This window comes from Myxocyprinus asiaticus, chromosome 45, assembly GCF_019703515.2.
Source record: "Myxocyprinus asiaticus isolate MX2 ecotype Aquarium Trade chromosome 45, UBuf_Myxa_2, whole genome shotgun sequence".
NCBI classification, from domain to species: Eukaryota; Metazoa; Chordata; class Actinopteri; order Cypriniformes; family Catostomidae; genus Myxocyprinus; species Myxocyprinus asiaticus.
The window spans coordinates 11076184-11096253 of record NC_059388.1 but is presented as its reverse complement, the minus strand read 5'-3'; the positions used below and the strand labels follow the sequence as shown (position 1 = coordinate 11096253).

The 20070-nt window shown below is 38.3% G+C and overlaps 1 protein-coding gene across 1 annotated transcript in view; it reads right to left on the bottom strand.

Moving 5' to 3' along the window:
* LOC127435397 (liprin-alpha-2-like) overlaps nt 1-16518 on the bottom strand; it is a 233065-nt gene extending 216547 nt beyond the window's left edge. The window contains exon 1 of the mRNA XM_051688850.1: nt 16346-16518. The gene's annotated coding sequence lies outside the window, so the exon portion shown is untranslated. The remainder of the gene's footprint in view (nt 1-16345) is intronic.
* Nucleotides 16519-20070: the final 3552 nt, after the last annotated feature.

Genomic DNA, 20070 nt, shown 5'->3' with positions numbered 1-20070 from the left:
GAACATCTTGCTTTTTTAAATTTTTTATTACAGCTATAATTAAAGCTCTGTTGTTTGAGCAACCTGACTTTTGGATCAACCAATGGCGTGAGTTTAGGGCAATAAATGGAACTGAAATTTCCATCTTATTTTTATTAACTTGCATTTACTTATGTTTTACAAAACCCATATGACTTAGATTCTGTGGAACAGGCATTAAAATATATACATACATATATATCACCAATCCTCCACCTGGTCGTCTAATGGTTAGACGGAGACATGGAGAGGCCTAAAAGCCACAGTGTCCCGCACCCACTGTGAAATTCGGTGGAGGATCGGTGATGATCTGGGGGTGCTTCAGCAAGGCTGGAATCGGGCAGATTCATCTTTGTGAAGGACGCATGAATCAAGCCACGTACAAGGTTATCCTGGAAGAAAACTTGCTTCCTTCTGCTCTGACAATGTTCCCAACTCTGAGGATTGGTTTTTCCAGCAGGACAATGCTCCAAGCCACACAGCCAGGTCAATCAAGGTGTGGATGGAGGACCACTGGATCAAGACCCTGTCATGGCCAGCCCAATCTCCAGACCTGAACCCCATTGAAAACCTCTGGAATGTGATCAAGAGGAAGATGGATGGCCACAAGCCATCAAACAATTCCGAGCTGCTTGAATTTTTACGCCAGGAGTGGCATAAAGTCACCCAACAGCAATGTGAAAGACGTAGAGAGCATGCCAAGATGCATGAAAGCTGTGTTTGAAAATCAGGGTTAGTCCACAAAATATTGATTTCTGAACTCTTCCTAAGTGAAAACATTAGTATTGTGTTTTTTAAAAATGAATATAAACTTGTTTTCTTTGCATTATTCAAGGTCTGAAAACACTGCATTTTTTCATTATTTTGACCAGTTGTCATTTTCTGCAAATAAATGCTCTAAATGACAATATTTTTATTTGGAATTTGGAAGAAATGTTGTCAGTGCTTTATAGAATAAAACAAAAATGTCCATTTTACTCAAACACATACCTATAAATAGTAAATCCAGAGAAACTGATAATTTTGCAGTGGTCTCTTAGAGCTGGAGCTGTATATATAGTTATGGCCAAAAATATTGGCACCCTTGGTAAATATGAGCAAAGAAGGCTGTGAAAAAAAAGTCTGCATTGTTTATCCTTTTGATCTTTCAATAAAAAAAATCTCAAAAATCTAATCTTTCATTGAATTAAAAAAATTGAAATAGGGGAAATATCTTATTTTTAAATAAATATTTTTCTCCAAAATACGTTGGCCACAATTATTGGCACCCCTAGAAATTCTTATGAGTAAAAATATCTGAAGTATATTCCCATTCATATTTTACATTTTTTAGCACATCTCGGTGACTAGGAACATGAAACTGTTCAGCCATGACTTCCTGTTTCACAGGGGTATAAATATGAGATAACACACACGCCAAATTCCCTTTATCATCAATCACAGTGGGTTAGACTATAGAATATAGTTCTGATGTGCAGCAAAAGGTTGTTGAGCTTCACAAAATGGGAAGTGGCTATAAGAAAATAGCCAAAGCATTGAAAATGCCCATTTCCACCATCAGGGCAATAATTAACAAGTTCCAATCAACTGGAGATCTTAAGAATTGGCCTGGAAAAGGACGTGTGTCTATATTGTCTCCACACACAATGAGGATGGTTCAAGTGGCCAAAGAATCTCCAAGGATCACAGCTGGAGAATTGCAGAAATTCATGGGTCTTGTGATCAGAAAGTCTAAAAAAAGATGTTAGACATCACCTACATCACCACAAGTTGTTTGGGAGGGTTTCAAGAAAAAAAGCCTCTGCTCTCATCCAACAACAAACTCAAGAGTCTTCAGTTTACCAGACACAACTGGAACTTCAAATGCGACCGGTTTCTATGGTCAGATGAAACAAAAAAAAGAGCTTTTTGGCAGCAAACACCAGGGATGGTTTTGGTGCACACAGAGATGAAGCAGTACCCAATGCCCACGGTTAAATGTGGTGCTGGATCTTTAATGTTGTGGGGCTGTTTTCTGCCTGAGGTCCTGGACATCTTGTTCAGACACATGGCATCACGGACTCTATTAAATACCATCAGATGAAAAATCTAAACCTGGCTGCCTCTGCCAGAAAGCTTACAATCGGCCTGGTTGGATCTTCCAGCAGGACAATGATCCAAAACAAACATCAAAATCAACACAAAAATGGTTCATTGGCCACAAAATCAAAGTTCTGCCATGGCCATCCCAGTCCCCTGACCTGAACCCCATAGAAAATTTGTGGGGTGAACTGAAGAGGAGAGTCCACCAACATTGACCTCTGAATTTGAAGGATCTGTAGAGATTCTGTATGGAGGAATGGAATCAGATCCCTTGCCAGGTGTTCTCAAACCTCATTAGGCATTATAAGAGAAGACTCAGAGCTTGGCAAAGGGAGGATGCAAAAAGTATTGAATAAAATGGTGCCAATAATTATGGCCAATGCATTTTGGAGAAAAATATTTATTTAATAATAAGATATTTCCCCTGTTTCAATTGTTTTACTTCAATTAAAGGTTAGATTTTTGTGATTTTTTTTAATGAAAGATCAAAAGGATAAACAATGCAGATTTCTTTTCACAGACTTCTCTGCACATATTTACCAAGGGTGCCAATATTTTTGGCTACAGCTGTGTATATATATACACACACACACACACTTGTTTTGGCACCATTCGGAGTAAATTATAGAGACTGTTGTGTGTGAAAATCCCAGGAGATTAGCAGTTACAGAAATACTTAAACCAGCCCTTCTGGCACCAACAATCATCCATGCGATTATCTAATCAGCCAATTATGTGGCAGCAGTGCAATGCATAATATCATACAGATACAGGTCAGGAGCTTCAGTTAATGTTCACATCAACAATCAGAATGGGGAAAAAATTTGATCTCAGTGATTTGGACTGTGGCATGATTGTTGGTGCCAGACAGGCTGGTTTGAGTATTTCTGTAACTGCTGATCTTCTGGGATTTTCACGCACAACAGTTTCTAGAATTTACTCCGAATGGTGCCAAAAACAAAAAACATCCAGTGAGTGGCAGTTCTGGGGACAGAAATGCCTTGTTGATGAGAGAGGTCAACAGAGAATGGCCAGACTGGCTCAAACTGACAAAGTCTACGGTAACTCAGACAACCAATCTTTACAATTGTGGTGAGAAGAATATCATCTCAGAATACTCAGAACGAGGGGGACCTACACAATATTAAGCAGGTGGTTTTAATGTTGTGGCTGATCGGTGTATATACACACTGTTGAGACAACACATTATGACCACTCACAGGTGAAGCAAATAACGTTGATCATCTTCTAACAAGGCTACATGAGATGGTAAGTGAACAATCAGTTCTCGTAGTCAACGTTTTGAATGCAGGAGAAATGGGCAGGAGTAAAGACCTGAGCGACTTTGACAATGGCCAAATTGTTATGGCCTGACAACTGGGTCAGAGCAGCTCTGAAACGGCAAGGCTGTTGGGGTGCTTCTGGCCAGCAGTGGTGAGTGCCTACCGACAGTGGTCAGAGGTGGGACAAACCATAAACCGGAGACAGGGTGTTGGGGCACCCAAGACTCTTTTATGTGTGAGGGCAACAGGTTATCCCGTCTTGTCCGAACCGACAGAAGGTATACTGTGGCACAAGTCACAGAATATTTTAATGATGGTTAAGGGAGGAATGTGTCACAACACACTGCATATGGGACTGCATAGCTGCAGACCAGTCAAAGTGCCCATGATGACCTCTGTCCACCGTCCAAAGCATCTATAATGGGCACGCGAGCATCGGAACTGGACCTTGGAGCAGTGGAAGAAGCTTGCTTGGTCCTATGAGTCCCGCTTTCTTTTACATCACGTGGACAGCCATGTACGTGTGCGCTGTTTGCAACAGGATGCACTGTGCCACCTACCTAAACATTGTTGCAGACCATGTACACCCTTCATGGCAATGGTATTTCCTGATGGCAGTGGCACTGCACATATTGTTCGGGAATGGTTTGAGGAACATGATGAAATGTTCAAGGTGTTGCCCTGGCCTCCAAATTCCCCAGATCTCAATCCGATTGAGGATATGTGGGATGTGCACGACCAACAAGTCCAATCCACGGCAGCTCCACCAAACAACTTACAGGACTTGAAGGATCTGCTGCTAATGTCTTGGTGCCAGATACCACAGGACAACTTCAGGGGTCTTGTAGAGTCCATGCATTGGTGGGTCAGCACTGTTTTGGCGGCAGGCGGAGGACCAACAGCAAATTAGGCAGGTGGCCATAATGTTTTGGCTCATCAGTATATACACTACCAGTCAAAAGTTTTGAAACACATACTCATTCTTTATTATAATTTTTTTTCACATTTTAGAATAATAGTAAAGTCATCAAAACTATGGAATAACATAAATGGAACTATGGGAATTATGTTGTGACTAAAAATAAATCAAAACTGTGTTATATTTTAGCATCTTCAAAGTAGTCACCCTTTGCCTAGAATTTGCAGACATGTACTCTTGACATTTTCTCAACCAACTTCTTGAGGTATCACCCTGGGATACTTTTTAAACAGTATTGAAAGAGTTCCCATCTATGTTGGGCACTTATTGGCTGTTTTTCTTTATTATTTGGTCCAAGTCATCAATTTCAAAAACTTGTTTTATAATGAAATAAATTAATATGGTGGCAAAATTATATTTTTGTCTACAAAACTCAATTAAAACATTTAAACACACGCCTTCAGATCAAAAGATTTTTAAGATCGTGAGAAACATTTCAGTCAAGTGTTTCAAAATTTTGACCGGTAGTGTATATATATATATATATATATATATATATATATATATATATATATATATATATATATATACACTATATTGCCAAAAGTATTCGCTCACCCATCCAAATAATTGAATTCAGGTGTTCCAATCACTTCCATGGCCACAGGTGTATAAAATGAAGCACCTAGGAATGCAGACTGCTTCTACAAACATTTGTGAAAGAATGGGCCGCTCTCAGGAGCTCAGTGAAATCCAGCGTGGTACTGTGATAGGATGCCACCTGTGCAACAAGTCCAGTCGTGAAATTTCCTTGCTACTAAATATTCCACAGTCAACTGTCAGTGGTATTATAACAAAGTGGAAGCAATTGGGAATGACAGCAACTAAAATGACAGAGCGGGGTCAGCGGATGCTGAGGCACATAGTGCACAGAGGTCGCCAACTTTCTGCAGAGTCAATCGCTACAGACCTCCAAAGTTCATGTGGCCTTCAGATTAGCTCAAGAACAGTGCATAGAGAGCTTCATGGAATGGGTTTCCATGGCCGAGCAGCTGCATCCAAGCCATACATCACCAAGTGCAATGCAAAGCGTTGGATGCAGTGGTGTAAAGCACGCCGCCACTGGACTCTAGAGCAGTGGAGACGCGTTCTCTGGAGTGACGAATCGCGCTTCTCCATCTGGCAATCTGATGGACAAGTCTGGGTTTGGCAGTTGCCAGGAGAACGGTACTTGTCTGACTGCATTGTGCCAACTGTGAAGTTTGGTGGAGGGGGGATTATGGTGTGGGGTTGTTTTTCAGGAGCTGGGCTTGGCCCCTTAGTTCCAGTGAAAGGAACTCTGAATGCTTCAGCATACCAAGAGATTTTGGACAATTCCATGCTCCCAACTTTGTGGGAACAGTTTGGGGATGGCCCCTTCCTGTTCCAACATGACTGCACACCAGTGCACAAAGCAAGGTCCATAAAGACATGGATGAGCGAGTTTGGTGTGGAAGAACTTGACTGGCCTGCACAGAGTCCTGACCTCAACCCAATAGAGCACCTTTGGGATGAATTAGAGCGAAGACTGTGAGCCAGGCCTTCTCGTCCAACATCAGTGTCTGACCTCACAAATGCACTCCTAAACCTTGTAGAAAGCCTTCCCAGAAGAGTTGAAGCTGTTATAGCTGCAAAGGGTGGGCCGACGTCATATTAAACCCTATGGATTAAGAATGGGCTGTCACTTAAGTTCATATGCGTCTAAAGGCAGATGAGCGAATACTTTTGGCAATATAGTGTATATATATATATATATATATATATATATATATATACACACACATACACACACACACACATATATGCACCACAAAATGAAAGAGAACAATGAAAAGCTTGAAAAATAAAAATAAAAATCACCATAAAACCACTGTAAAAGCAGGATACACTTTATTTTAGGTGTCTTTAAAAACTATTTACTTAAGCATTTGATACAATACATCTGTAGTTTCACTGTAAACATTACCCCTAACTAACCCAACCCTTACCCTAACCCCTATACTTCTAAACATACAGTACCCTTACTCCTAAATCTACCCATTCCTCAACCTCAGTAGCAGCAAATGTGAATTTGCAAAACAATATGTAGTTACCAGTGTTGGGGGGTAATGCGATAAAAGTAGTGTGTGTTACGTAATCAGATTACTTTTTCGAGTAACAAGTAAAGTAACGTAATATTTTTTATTTTAGACCATAATACCGGAGTTACTTTTTAAATAAAGCAACGTGTTGCTTTTGTACACCTCTACTGTCCCTGTATTGCGAGAAATCAGGAGTAAAAGTGTGCAAACTTCGGGGAGGAGATGTAGTGCATGATGGGCATTATAGTTCTATAGAGTGTGAGGCCAGAGACTATTTAGTAGAGACGAGTCACTTCTATTTAAATGAATGGGAGAAACTGGAACGCCCAATCAAGAAGCTCTAGCACCCAACAGTCAATGGATGTAGAAAGGAAGTCCCGCCTTGCAGATAAAAGAGCCAATCACCTTTTAGATACAGACATCACCTGTCCATCAACCTGTCCATTGGTGTGTGTATGCATGCGCATTTCATGTTTTAGTGTAATATGACGTCAACATTCAGTTGAGTGAAACGCGTTTGATTCATGTGTTAATATACACTGCATTAAATAAAAAAAAATCAGTAAACGCGTTTAAGGAGAGGGATTATAAGACTAGTCTTCCACTGGCCACAACATGATACACAGTGTGAAATACTCACTCAATTCACTGACTTATGCAGCCGAACTGCTCAGTGTTACAGCTCCCTGTAACTAGGAGAATGGGATGAAAAAGCTGACTCTGGATCAGTCGCTCCGAACAACGTTCTACATCAATTGTGTATGCGGAGAAAATATCTTAGTTTCTAAAAAGATTCTACATTTTTGTTTTATAATAAACAAGTAGTTTGATTCATGAAACAAACTCTTTTTATGATATTTTGGTAGCATTAAATACGATTCCATTCAAGTTGTATCAACATGCACTTTTGAAGTTGTGCCATCTGTATGCACCGTGGATCAACTCAAAACAAGCATGCACTAAGATGACTTAAGTGAAAAATATTCTTTTATTCATCAGACTTATTCCTTGAACATGTTAGACTGGCATTCCCCACTGAATTTTATCCTGACTTTTGAAAAACATCTTAAGTTGACATTGTGGATGGGCACAGCACATGATGACATATGATGCAGGTTCAAGTGTTGGACTTTGCTGCTTTAGCTAAGACAGTGGTTATTCTTCATTATTCATATTGGCTACCATGTTGATGGAAAAACAAATCATGCATATTCATGTTATTGATTCTTTATTATAAAAAATGACTTGAAGATCTACTTTCTAAATATCTGTTTGTTTACTTTGTTGTTTTGACATGAGTGTTGTACAGTAGCTAGCATGACCTGCAATGTCTCTTGTATGCAATGCATGGCTTATTTGTTTGGAATGCATAGCATAGCAGAAGAGAAAGTGGCTGTGAGAAAAAAGTAACACAAAAGTAATGCAAAAGTAAAGTAACTCTTTACTATCCAAAATAAATAACTTTTTAATTAAGTTACTTTTTTAAAGAGTAATGCAATATTCTAACGAGTTACTTTTAAAAGTAATGTTACCCAACACTGGTAGTTACATAATAAATACATTGTATTGGATGTATTTTTATGTTAGTACATAGTAGTTAAATACACCTAATATAAAGTAGGACCAGTAATCGATACGACTCATGCACCGTAAACCCTAATGTTGTCTATTACTGGAAAAATCAAGTTGTATTAATTAAACATTACTTGAATGTCAAGTTTTGGGCTCACAACTCAAATACTGTATCTATGCTCCTTGAACTTATTTATCTTAAAAATCCATAGAATTAATATTTTAAGTGTTAAACTCAAATGACTGAGTACAAAATTGAGGCTATGGGAAACACCCATATTGCCTTGCGCTTGAATTATTTAATTATGTTTCCTTGGTCAAAGGGTACTTATGGAGGCATTTAAATAGTTGTTATTTAGAGTTCATCGAGGTTTTAGCACTTTTGTAGTATTATTTATGATTTTTAGTTTTTAAATAGTTGTTTTGTGTGATGTCACCATTAGAGTGATCTGTGTCCCCTTTGATCAAGTTGGACCCTGTTTACACCATCTCAGTTCTCCTTGTGCATGTGCAACTGAAGTACAGGCATACTGTATATATATTATGATTCACCTAGAATCAGAATCTTCTTTATTTGAGCTGTGTTATTGTATGATCTAAATTTAAGTCACTTCAATGAAAATTATTAAGTTGAAACAACAACTTTCAAATAGCAAATCTGAGTTTAGCCATCTTGCATCTAGTTATTTTAACTTAAATAGTTAAGTTCATTCTATATGAACACCAAATTAAGTTAACTTAATTACATTATGTTTTGGAGATGCCATTACTCAATTCAATTGAGGGAACAAATTTACTCAATCAATTATGTAAATTCAACTTATTAGGGTTTTTTAGTGTGCACTATATTCCAAATCTTCTAAAGCGAGGCAATCACAAAACAAAAAGTCTCAAATCATATTAATAAAGCGGATAAAATATGGTGGCTACATCGATAACATCAAACTTCACTGGTACTCGTGGCGTCTCATGAGCATGACGTACGTTTAGCAAAAAATGCAATGAACCAATAATGTTATCGATGTAGCAGCCATATTTTGATGAGAATCTGGTGTTGATCTTGACAGACCAGAGTCACAATTCACTAACATTATGGCAAATAAACCATGTAAAAATTAATCTTTTGTGTTCCAAAGAACAAAGAAAGTCATACGGGTTTGGAATTAGTAAATAATTTCATAATTTTCATTTTTGGTTGTCTATTCCTTTAAGAAATGAAGAGATTTACATTTCTAAAATCTGAACGTCTCTTCTCAACAGTATAGTACTGCCTTATCCTACATCGTCATTCTTTTCAAAGTACAGTTATTAGGATATTGATAGTTGATCAATACAAAACAATCACCAGCACTCCTTACCCTTGACCCTTAGAGCTTGCTGGTAAGGAAAACAATTTTTAACGACTGTAAAACAGGCGGCTGTCTAACAACAATGAAAGTCAATAAATCAATGCAGTTAAATCACTAATAGGATGGGGTATACCAAAACCCAAAGCATAAGAAGGGTTGTGCTTGATTGTTATCATTTCAGTCACGTTTTTGAAAAAGTGGAAATAGAGGAATATCTGGGGAATAGAGGAATCATGAATGGAGAGACAGGAGTGAGAAGAGGAACAAAGGAACTGGTATAGTAGCATCGTCTCAATGCCATATGCCAATCAATAAATTATTCAAGTGGGACAGAGTCTGGGTTTCCCTCTCAATCACTGCACAAGCATTCACACACACAGACCACAGATATTCCATACACGTACAAACACACATCACAACTGCAATGGAAGAAAGGCTGCTAAATTTGTTTTTACACAAAATTCACACATTCAGTCACCCTCTGAGAGTGACGTCAGAGGCAAACATCTGCTGCAGTGCTCAGCACTGACTCTCACAGCAGGCTGGATGTGCCACACAGCGTACACACTGCCTGTTACATCCCTATTATACATTGACACCACAAACTGGGCAAACACAGGATTGTGGTAACATACTTCATTCATTTATTTAATAAAATACCACTGATTGCAACAAAACTAATTATGTATCTTAAACTACACGTTGTGATATGAACAACCAGTCAGTAACTCCCACTACAGAAGAAAATCTGATTTACGTCTCAAAAGCCTCAAATACAACATTCAACAGTTTACAGTTTATTTGGAATCGGACATGACAAAAAGTGTTTTTTAATTCACTATGAAGAACATGCTCATAACTGTAATTCATTCTTGAATTGGTCTACACCGGTTCGACTGGACGTTTTTGACTTGCTAAGAAGAACCGGCTCATAAGAGTCATTTGTTAAGAATTCAGGAATTGGACTACATTGGTCCGGCTGTATGTTTATAATTCACTAAAAAGATCAGAGTAATTTGTTCAGGAATTCAGGAATCGGTTTACACTGATCCGCTGTATTTTTTTTTACATTTACTTAACAACTGGTTCGTAGGAGTCATTCATTATTTAAGAATTTAGGAATCAGACTACACTGGTCCAGCTGTATGTTTATGACTCACTAAAAAGAGCTGGTTAACTGTTATGTGTCATGCTGAGAATCATCCAATAAAAATGTTAATCTGAAAAAGAATCGGACGACACTGCTCCAGGTGCAACCGGCTCATAACAGTAATTTGTTCAATAATTGGACTACCTTGGTCCGGCTGTTTGTTATTGATTCATTAAAAACCGGCTCGTAAGAGTCATTGTTCAGGAATTCAGGAATTGGACCACACTGGTCCGGCTGTATGGTTTTGATTCACTATAAAACCGGCTCATAAGAGTTATTTGTTCAGAATTTTAGTAATCGGACCATACTGGTCCCACTGTACGATTTTCATTCACTAAAAAGAACCAGCTCAATAATTGCTGTATGTTTCACGCCATAGATTCAATAGCTGTTTTGCGGCGTCACTAAATATAGTGCAAGAAACACTGCAAGAATATGTTACTATGGTGTTTCATCCCCATCGGTGAAAGATTGCACTTTTGAAGCTAACAGAACCAAACGTAATGAAAATCATGCAGATCCGGTATTTCTTAAAAATGGAACGGTTCCAGAAAATGGTTCTTGGTTCCCAACCCTAGTGTTCCAATTTTTTACAAAGAAATTACATGGACAAATTATGAATGAATTTGAAATTAATCACCAACTGCTCCTCGATTTTTTTTATCTATAGGTAACGGCAAAGAAAGAAAAAATGATGCAGCGGAAGGCAAAAGAAAAAGCCATTACAGCTGCTTAAGTGAGACTCCCATCTATATTTCATAAAGCCAAACAGCCCTTACTTCAGACATCAGCACTGGGCTTGGCAAGGCATCAATACTTTAACTGTGGAATGATCCAGAGCTCAGCACAGGGGAGATCTCCTTTCGAGATGCATATTGGTATTCAATGAACGTAAAGAACACTAGAATCCCACCTTTCATTGGAGAAACAACTGATTTATTTGGGCTGATCCAAAAAGGACAGTGACAATTCAGTTTTTTACATGACTCCAGGGACTCACACCCTTGTTGTAGGGGAACTTCCGAGAGTAATAAAGCCATATTCTGGTGGCAATGCAGAAGAAATATGGTTATATCCATTTGGGTCTTGTTATAATGTATTTTATAAAAATATGGTTACAAATTTGGACACAATGCATCAAACTTGCCCTCAAAACGTTTGCATTGATTAAGTTGATTAAGGCCTTCTGACTGGTTAATGAAACTGCATCAAGTATTCCAATGATGACCAATACTAAATCCTTGCAAGTAGGGGGTGGTGTATCTGTCTGTGGACTGAAATGAATAAAAGAACAAAAGAATAAAAAGATTGACCAACCAGATCTCATGAAAAGTCATACATAATTTACAAGTTGGCTATTTCGTATGGTCTTGCATGATGTTGTTTGCATAAACTCGTACGACATCATCACGTGCAAATTCCCGGATCTCTAATGCGGAAGTAAGCGCGAGTTCCACGCACGAGGCATTAAGGACATACTTATTAATATTATGCCCTACCCAAACCCCTAATCTAAACTTAACCAATCAGTAGAGTGTGTAAACATGATAAGAAGTTGTTCTGTGTGGCAGAAGCATTAGATGGAAACGATGCCCAGCGACATCATTGGCTGTAGTGAAAGTCATAGGAATTCAAATGAGTGCAGTCGCACGATATTATACAAATTAAGCTAATTTAGAAAAGTCATACAAATCCTGACGATTTCGCCGTGAGAGTGTGATGGATTGACTAATAGCACATGGCAGCCCAAATCTTAACACAAGTTTCAAGGGCACAGCATATTTGGAAGTTATTTGGCTTAACAGTAATGCACTGAAATTTAAGGCAGATGGGCACAAACCCAACACTGCTTGATAAAATATTTGGTGCAACTTTGTGTTGTACCCTGTATTTTATACCCACATTTCAATCTGAGTATTGAGTGGAGCACAAGGCAGTTCCCAGAGTTAAAGCCCCAATGATGAGTACAAGAGGGATCATATTCCACACACTGTCTGAATGAATGAATGAATGGCTATGGGAGGGAGGGAGGGAGGGAGAGAGAGAGAAAGAGAAAGAGTGAGAGGGTTCATTGAAATTTCTGGATTTGTACTGATACAAGATAGAGCAAGAATAATAGGGAATAACACATACACACTGTACGCATCTTTGCGCATCCTCTTTGCACGTGCCTGAAGTTGAATGTACTAAAAAGCATAGATATTAATACACTAAAGAGTATCAGAAAGCAGTCGTATTGCGCATGAGATGAATGCGTACATATGGACTTGTGGTCAAAATCTAATACTTTGAACTGCTAGAACGACCAATCGTGCGCAAGACGTAATGACACGCAGAATAACCTTGGCTTTCAGAAGTTTGAAAAGGATGTTTTTCCCCACACTCACCCAGCAAGGTCACATAAAGCATCAATAGCTGTATGGATGGCAAAATACAAAGAAAATTGCTGAGCCAGACCTTAGACACACTACCAACAGGGTCAGTGGGACACAGAGAGCATCCTATATTCAGTCTCGCTACAGTGGTATGGACCATTAGAGGCAACTTAGAACACCAATATGGCAGCTACAAGTCTCATTCAGCTTGACCCAGTCATGGATTCCACATTAAATGGGTTGCATGTGATTGCTAGATCCAATTGTAACAAAGGACTGTTCATGATGCATATGGTGCATGCCTGGTCTTATATGGAATGTTTCTCTGGCTTTGAAATATAAGGAATATTCTTGGTTAAATACAAGTTAAGCTCTGTCTATGACATTTCACTTGGTTGAGGCTGATATCTATAGAACAGGGTAGCCAATGTCCGAAATAATGCCAGTGTGATTATTTCAGCTTAATAATAGCACATAAGTAGTATGATGTATAAATTAAATTATGTTTTTTTATTTAATGAGTTGATTTAGTGAGATAATTACATAAAAAATAATGATAAAAAAAAACACAATTAAATAGGCATGTCATAAAATATCTATTATTGATCTGCATGGTATTTTACCAATATAATGTATTTTTGAGGCATCGATATATTTACAGTAGCCAACATTTAAATTAGAACCCTAATTTGCATGCTTTCCAATTCACCCATTTGAGCTTCTGCTGAATGTGAGGCATAATAGCATTGTGAGACCACAAGGGGGTGATATAACATTTACTGAAGCATGTTCCAAGGCACAGGTATCAAAACACAGGATGGATATTTTAGAGCTCCTTGCACAAGACGCTTACACACAAAAGTTACAAAGGTTTTTGTACTTCTTCAAGAATCAAAGTGACGTTGATGAGTTTGCAGGTTAGTGTATGAAACTGGTTTAACTTCGCAAACTGAACGATTAGAAATTATTATGCAATTTTTCTGTATGTATCTTTGAAGAGGTTTCATTCAAGTGGAGAAACCACAAAAAGACATACTTGTAACTGAAAATACATTGTGTAGGCTATATAAAAGATACATATACACAATATATCATCCACTGATGGCTAGAGTAAATAATCTTTGTCCTTTGATTATGATTTGGGACGATTTTTAAGGAAAACTATGCGAGTTGAGTTTTGTGGCGCTGCAGTTTCTTGAGCAGCCTCAAAAGACGGCAAGCCTGCGTGCAGTGTGGGCATACATACCTTCATAGAAAATAATTGTTTTGAATTTTAAAACGCGCTGTCCGTCAAACATGTCCTGTGTGCAACCCCCTTTAAATTACCATGCCGCTCAGACCTTACCAAAGTTGCATTCAGATATATGTTTGAAAAGACAGACTATTTTGCAACAGGTAGCCCTATTTATATCTGAAAAAAAAATCTTGATACATATCTATAATCATCAGGAAAATCATCTGATTATTGATGTGCGAAAAAGGCATCGATCCCAAGCCTACAATCAAATAAATAAAAGTATGTATTTTATTTGAAGTACATGTAACATTTTTACTAAAAAACGCAGAGTTTAGGATGCTGAATGCCAGTGAGACGCTCTTAAAGCATCAGTCTGACACACATGTACATAAACCAACAATTAAAAATAGCTCAGGTGGAACGCAAAAACGCATCCTGTGGGCACAGGACAGACCAACAAACTCAACTGCAAAATGGATTGCTGTCGACAGTAGGCTTGTTCAATGATTTTGGAATAAAACAATAGATGTATATTGACTTCTAAAGACACTTTTTGTATTGTTTAATCAATGCTTTACTCGTCTGCCAAAATAATGCAATATATTTAAATCTGAATGATTATATTTATTATATATATTACATTTGTCATTAAATTATTACGTACAATTTTCATTATATTGAATTATCTTTATTTAGGGACATTTATTCAATTGTGATCGGCATGTCTCCAATTAATTTGATAAAAAATAAAATCAATCGACCGCCCTAATTTAAATGAACATGTATTTTACGAAATATTCCATGTAGGAGCGCCATGTTATTTAGACGCTGTGTCAGGTTAAAAAGAACTTCAGCATGTGAAGCTTTTAATTTTATAAAAGCACTTACAGGACGTTAATTGTTCTGTGAAAAGTTGTGCATTATTTGAGCTGCAAAGTTGTTTAAATCATCGTTTTTATGGGCGTCCTGGCAACAAAGCTGTAAAAGTTAGATACAACTTTACACAGAAAATGTTAGTAAGCCATTTTATCACACTACAATATGTTAACACACATATTGTTTATGTCTTATGGCTATACTTTTGAAAAGGTGAGTATTTTAAAGCTGCGACACTAGTGCCATCGAAAATTTCTGAATACGCCCTCGCCGGCAGTTGTTCAAACAGTAAGATAGTCCCGCCCCAACTCACGTCATTGGTTGAGTAACGTTGTTGGGGCGGGTCTAAGCGGGTCACTCAAAACAAACACCAATTTTTATAGCGCCACAGTGACAGCGTTTACAGTTTTCAAGCAAATTAACCTATAAATGGTTTACTTATAGTTGTCTCTGCATATTAAGATGGGATAGAAGAAAGTATTTTAACACTGAAAAAGTTACATACTTCAGCTTTAACGTTTACGGATTGGCCCCATTCACTTCCATTTTAAGTGCCCCACTGTAACCCAGATTTTTGCTCTTTTTTTTAAAGGAGCCACAACTTTTAATAAATTTTTGTGGTAATCAACATTATGCCACAAATGCTGTTGACTGAGCTTAAATTGTATTGAACCCGGAATATTCCTTTAATTATTGAAATTTGAGGCATTAAACACTTGGCTGATGTGTCAATCCTGAAATTACTCAAATATTCTTTGTTTGTATTAACCTCCATTCAGATGTATGTGTGTAGTATGTTAAAGTATCTCAGTATGTTCACTCATACAGACCGCACATGTGAATAAGGTCTATTACAGCCGGACCACAGGCGAGTGGGACGTACAGGAACAATTCCCGTGGCATTCCCGCTACACATTCCCGGCCGACACGTTATAGTGATCTCATCGCTTTCCAAACGGCCTTTTCCACTGCTGTGACTCTAATTGGAGAATCCTCGACCATTGTCTCAAGCGCATTACATCATGCCTGTCTTTCCCTCTCTCTCTCCCTCCTCTCTATCTCTTTCAGTGTCTTCCATTGATCTATGCACCTTTTCCCTGTCTGACATATTCGATAGATGATCATGCATTCAACAGAATAAGCATGCATTCACTTTTTCATTTATTCACTAATGCACTCATTCATTGATCTCTGTTACTACTGTACAGCAATACCTCTCACATCTGTTGGAAGTTTGCTTGCTCTAAAGGGGCGGCTTTTCTAAATCACCTTGACCATGCTGCTCAAACAATACTAAAATTACACACACGTCTGACACAATGCATGACTGTTGCTTATGATAGTGCATGCTGTCGTATACTCACTGTTCACTGTTCAATAGTCAATGACAGCTGCAGCAGTCTAAGCGCGAGCGCACAGCTGCTCCAATCATCCGACTCACTATAAGGAAGCACTGTCTAAAAACAGCACTGGTCCGGTGAAACACGCGCGAATATCCACCGCTAGCATCCTCAGAAACGCGAGACTGTTCCGTACATCGATGACATTTTGATTTCCAGATATGCCCATTAGTAATAAAATGGCACGTTAAAAGGACTCAGCGGCGAGATGCAGCGGCGGTCGGTAGAGACCATTACTCAAGAAAACGGGGGGAGCTCGCCTCTGTCTTAAAGTTGCAGCTGTGCAATTTTCCAACGCAAACCAAACAATCCTATACGTTGGTTTACACGTTAAAATGAACATGTAGCTTATATATATATTATTAACAACGTTCAGAAAATGTTATACAAATTCAGAAAATACACTCTTAGAGGGCATATACCTTATTCACAATAGTACCATCTTTGATTTTTGACGTGAATGAAAACGAGGCTGTGAGGGATAGACTTATCATCTTGTTAATGACATGCACTGTACAAAGCTATCAAAAAGCTCCTAGCTCATATCTATTTTTTCGACAACTCACGTTGTCTGGATTTTTTTGTGTAATTAAATTTCTTGGAAATATATGTTTTCAATGTTTCATCAGCGGAACAATCCAAAAACACGTTAAACAACTGTACAACCCATTGAAGAGACTGTACGTCTATTCCTTACAGCCCCGTTGTCATTCCCCTCAAAAATCAATGATGGCGCCGTGGTGAATAAGGTCACGCTGAAAGCGGTTTTGTGTCCGTCTGCTGTTTTTCGATTGTTTCACTATGTAAACACGTGCGTCTTTGACCGTTGTGCTGCGTCTCGCTGTGTTTTCTGCATCTCGCGCAGGAGCAACGCGTTTTTAGACACCGTGTAAAGTAAAAAAAAAAAATACGTTTAACCGTTAAAAAATCTCGGAACACCTGCATTCTGTTATATAGCCTACGTTGCACTGCTTCTTGGTTTTTACCACAAAAACTTGTACAGTCTAAACGGCACCTTAATTACGGTATCTGAACATGACATTATCATCACACCACCAGGACGTAATTTCAGAAAAAAGTACTTCTAACCATAAAACAATCATGCAAATACATAGAAAGTGCATGTTTCAATGCGTGTAAAATAAGACCAGGACATTTTCGTATGTTCGGTTTCTAACAAACCCAGACGCTTAGCAAACCGGAAGCTGGAGTGTTTTCCCGAACACACCATCAGGTCCTCGATGGTCGCGACAAAGTTACTGTGTATAAAGAAATAAATTGTGTAGTCATAGAGTCAATGCACCTAATTACGTGTACAATATCCCAGACATTTAATCCATTGAGTTATGACATGCTCTCATGTGAAGAGCGAATCTTCTGAAGAAATAAGGGGAAACAATGCCTGATTTGATCACTTTAAACAGTTGCACAAAGGTGTGAGATACTAGGTGCGTCTACGCCATTTTGTAGTGGAAGTAGTGCGAGTAGTATGTTAACATTGAAAATGCAGTAAAAAGATGTGTACTTTAAGAACCCAGATGACTCACTTTTTCAACCGTCAAAACGGAGTGTGGAATGTTGGACACTTCATGCAATCAGCGCACGCGGTTTGCCGTACATAGCGGAAGGGGCGGAATTACCTGGCTGCGCTGCTGGTCTGACAAAACAGTTCTAAATTATGAATTATGTAGCAGCTAGCGAATTTCAGCAGATACAGCACCTTACAAATATGAGTTGAATGCTTAACCACCACCCCAAGCTGTACAAGAGTTTAACTGAGGTTGGCTAACGCGCTAAAGCTAGCGGCAACACATAACGTGCGCTTGAAATGTCACTTCCGTCAGCTGTTATACGGAGAAACATTCTATGTAGTAAAAAAACATAAAGTGTCCACTTGGGACGATACTACACTTTGAAAATTCATATCAGGGGTAGATTGGCTATAGGGAGAACTGGGACTTTTCCCTGTGTGCTGGCTGCAAAACGGGGCGGAATGGGCGGTAATAAGCTGAAACAGGTCACCGCGTTATGCCGAACGAGCTACTACTGGCTAAAGAGGGCAGCAAAATGGTTCAGCGATATGCCGAAGGGGCCGCGATATGCGGAAAAGCGTAAAAAACCTTTAGGCACCCCTAAACTTTAACCAAACTTTTTGTGTACCTTTTAGTCATGGGAGTCTGTGGTGCTTTGTGTAACATAAAAAGTAGTGGTTGACTGATATGGGTTTATAAATGATGGATACCTACTAATATTTAGACAGCTTGAATGCCAATACAAGACTGCAGAAAGTAAATTGCTGTTTTATACAATATACGCTCAATATTCACTGTTTGAAGTTTTCCATTTTGTTGTTCTACTTATCTGCACCATTTACAATATTTTACAGTATCTAGTTTCTGAGTGAGAAAGACAGCAGGGATTTTTTTTTTTTTTTTTTTTTTTTTTTTTTGCATGTGCATGATATAAAAAGCAGAAACTGAAAAAGCTACGTTGCTATGAATATAGTTAAGCCTCTCTTTTCACACATAATGACAATTGACTTGTCAAATTCCACTGCTGACTTTAAAGGTGATGTTTATCATTTCTGCAAACCCTATCAGCACAAATGGAATTGCAAAAAAAAAAAAAAAATTACCAAAACACTTCCCCCGTCATCCATTGTTCAAACAAACAGGTAGTCCCAACTCAAACTCATACCATTAGAGCCGTAAGTTAATGTGTCAGATTGCTCGAACAGTGCAATATATAAAAATGTCAGAGCCACAGTGTATACACACTTCAGGGAGTCAAGTTGCAGTATGAATTGCTCACTTACAGTATAGTTATCTCTGTACTTTAAGTTGGGATTGGAGAAAGCATTTAAACACTGAAATGTTTAGGTTTGTGTTTGGCTGTAGGCTAGTATTAAGATTAAGAGCAGTACATACACTCATTTTCCATAGCTTACCCTTATAACCATGGACGGCATCATTTGGCTCTCAATGGGTCAGCACCATGGACAACGACAGGTCCGTCAGCCTCAGGACTCCCCTGCGGATATGACACTGTACACACTACAGTTCCACAGTCAGTTTCTACTGCTTCAACATCTTTCCATAAAGAACATATTTTCAAGTAGAACTCCTAACTTTAAGACATCTTTTTTTTTTTTTTCACACTGTAAACCCTAATAATTTAGCAGAACTCCAAAAAATTGAGGCAATCAGTTACATCCATTTTTTATACATGCATGTTAATCGCTCTTAACTTGAAATACTGAGTAAGCTAACTCATACATTTTAATGGCACTCAGCTTTCAATTGAACTTTTTGGATTGGTACAATTGTACCTGTCCTCAACCTAAGCTCAAGCTCCACTACTCAACGTTCTAAAAACTCACCCAGGTTAATTTATTTGAACTAATTTGTATTATTAAATTTTTTCCTATTCAAAACAATTAATTATTTTGAGCATTAGGGTTTACAGAATGTACAAAAAAAATAAATAGCATTTTGTAGTAAAAATTAGCAATTAAACATCATGAAAATCACTAAGACTTGAGGAGTGAAGTGGTTGGAGAGGTGAAGTTTGTCACTACATTTGTTTCATGTTTTCTTGCATTGATTTTTTTTCCCCCATTCCCATGGTCACTGCAAGGACATAAATGCCAGCTCTCAGTCTCAACAGAGGAATTTAGTCACGCGAACCCC